Genomic DNA, 3,208 nt, shown 5'->3' with positions numbered 1-3,208 from the left:
GATACAATAAATGCATGAATCTTTTCCAGAATGTAAAAACAAATCTCTTTCATACGAAGACCATTATTTGTGAATGAGAGCAAAAAAATCTCCAGTCTTTCTAAGGTATAAATGCACAGGCAAGGGGGTGTGAATGTTGAAGCAACATGTGCATCAATTTTAGGGCACAGACCTCTTATTGAATAAAGGGCATGGGAATTTGTTCATTCATTGAAAATATGTTGGATGTCTATTGTATTCTGGGTTACCACTTTCCTGGGTACTTTCACATATAGCATCTCATCTAGCTCTTCTAATAAAGTTGTGGAAGGTTATACAAATGAATAAATGGAACCTCAGACAGATGAAACAACTTCCCTGGAGATAATCAGTGGTGAGCAAAATTTGTCCTGAATACACGACATATGCTTAAATTATTACCTCTATTTGTGTTATTATTCACTAGGTTAATGCTAAACTTGGTTTGAATGGTGAAAACACAGACTAAATTTAAGCCATCCAAGACCAAGATCATTTCTATACAATTTTTTGAAGATTATTTGAAAAGCCTGTGGCTTGTGGGGATGGTGTGTCAGGCTTCAGGTTGCAAGGTATCAAATAATAAATAGGTTTTTCTAATACTGTCCCAAACTACAGAGTCCTGATGATCAGGGGTATAGGACACACAAGTAGTTCATTATTAACACAAAATATACTTAAGTCTTAATGTTGGTAATATAAACCCATAAATGGAAGAAAGAAAAAAAATCTATAAGGCTGGAAAATAAGCATTCTGTAAAATTTAGATTTTTTTGAGTTCACCCAACCTTTCTTCTTAAACATTACTATGCATCGCTCTGAACAGATTTGTGTTTATTAAGAAACTTCTCTATGAGCAGAGCTTACAGAATTGTATTGGAAGCATAATATTATCACATCATAAATGAATGACAGAAAAGTTTATGTCCTCTTTCTGGAAATCTCATCTTCATTTTTTTTTAAAGGTTATGGCTACTGTTTCAGAATTACTATGGAGGTTTTAAATGCAAGCAATCCTCAGATTCTTGGGTTGGCATTTATGAAGCTCAATCCATCACTCTCATTTTTTATTTATTATTATTATTATTATTTTTTTTTGTGGTACATGGGCCTCTCACTGTTGTGGCCTCTCCTGTTGCGGAGCACAGGCTCCGGACGTACAGGCTCAGCGGCCATGGCTCACGGGCCTAGTCGCTCTGCGGCATGTGGGATCTTCCCGGACTGGGGCATGAACCCATGTCCCCTGCATCGGCAGGCGGACTCTCAACCACTGCGCCACCAGGGAAGCCCATCATCACTCTCAGTTTTTTTATTCCTGCAGTTTAAGTAGCATAGACATTTGGTGTGCAGGGAGGAGAAGGGAAGTGGTAGTCCTCAGATATCCATTTGAATACAATGTCTATGGAAGAGGAAGTAGGGACAACTGAAAAAGGAGGAATTAAAAGGAAAAAAAAAACAAAAGTTTTCTAGGGAAGAAGAGAGTTCTGTAATTATAAAGTAATGAAACTTTTTTTGTGTGTGCTTTATTAACCAGAATCTAAAGGCATAGCCTAAAGAGGGTTTCCAGATATTCATAGGCAATCCTACTCTAAGGAGATTATTGTGAAAGAAACCCACTTGGAACTACACATCCTGTTATCTTTGTGAACAAAAGGAACCTCAGTTCCAAATAGTCACACTTCATATTCCCTCCTTTCACGTTGTTGACAAGAGGCTGTGCTTCAAGCACCAGATGTTTGGGTTTGCGAACAAATTAAATTTCATCTGTCCACCATTAAAGAGGAATCTTTGGGCCTTTTCTGACATGTGAATCTCTATTGTAATGAGAGAGAAAAAGATAACTTCAAAACAAGCAATGATTCGTTCTTGGATTGCCTTATATAATGTTAGGGGGAAAGGTAACAGTGCTTGATCTAATGAAATAACAGTTCAAGAAATAGGTGAGGCTACTTTAAGGTATTACAATGACCAATTTGAGCAAGGACATTCTGTGTGACAAAGAGGATAGCAGACATATATCCTTGAATCAGCTTTTCAAGAAGTCAACTAAAAAAGCTGTACATTTCCCCAAAATCTCTGTAAGACGTGTGTCACAATCCAATTATTAACCATTCAGAATCTCATAACCTTAATGAAATACTCTTTAGTTTTGTGATAGTTTTGGTTTAAAAAAAGAAAGGGATTTTGAGGAATATAGTAAAGTTGTACAATAATCTATATGATCTTAAATACAGTTTATGCATGATTGGTTATGCTGTTTACTTTTAGAAAACTTTAATTACTAGTACAGACTATAGATATAGCATTTATCATAGATTAAATTGATAGATAATCTTTATGGAACATGAGGTCATTTTTATAAAAAAAAATTAAGCATCATTCTCTTATTTGAAAATTGAACTCACTTATTATAAAATTGCTTCTATAAGAAAATCAGTTTCTCCTCACATGCTTTTGTGTATTTTCCAGGAATGTAACGCACCATAAAAGTAAGGTACTGCTTAAATAGAAATTTTAAACCACATTCCTCTTTTAACTAGTAAGTAGTTTGGGTGTCATATTAACTCTTTAGACGTAATACTGTGCCTTTAAGTACATTAGGAACACAATATGTAATTACAAGTAAAAGTATGCTATTATTCTCTAAGGCTTTGAAAGAGTTAATTAATCTCACAAAGTTCCAAATTTACCACCAATGAATAATTAAGTTATTTTCAATTCCTGACATTTCAATAATTAACCACAATTTTGTTTTTGGAACAGGAAATAGGTTTCCTTCTTTCTTTCTTTTTTTTTTTTTTTGCGGTACCCGTGCCTCTCGTTGTTGTGGCCTCTCCCGTTGCGGAGCACAGGCTCCGGACGTACAGGCTCAGCAGCCATGGCTCACGGGCCCAGCCGCTCTGTGGCATGTGGGATCCTCCTGGACCGGGGCACAAACCTGTGTCCCCTGCATCGGCAGGCGGACTGTCAACCACTGCACCATCAGGGAAGCCCAAGTTTCCTTTTTTAATATAGATATTACTTTGTCCAAGTAAACTGTGCAGAATTTGTAAAGTAGGGAAGGAAAAATTTGTTTACAGAAGCTGAATTTCAAACTGGTTACTAAGGAGAAAAATGGAGAGTAGCAAACTTTCAGGAGCTGTTATCATAGACTAGCAGATTTCCTGATCTTCTGGAGTTGAGGGGGGGC

The sequence above is a fragment of the Tursiops truncatus genome, chromosome X (genome assembly GCF_011762595.2).
Source record: "Tursiops truncatus isolate mTurTru1 chromosome X, mTurTru1.mat.Y, whole genome shotgun sequence".
In the NCBI taxonomy this organism is placed as follows: Eukaryota; Metazoa; Chordata; class Mammalia; order Artiodactyla; family Delphinidae; genus Tursiops; species Tursiops truncatus.
Note: the sequence above shows the minus strand (reverse complement) of the source record.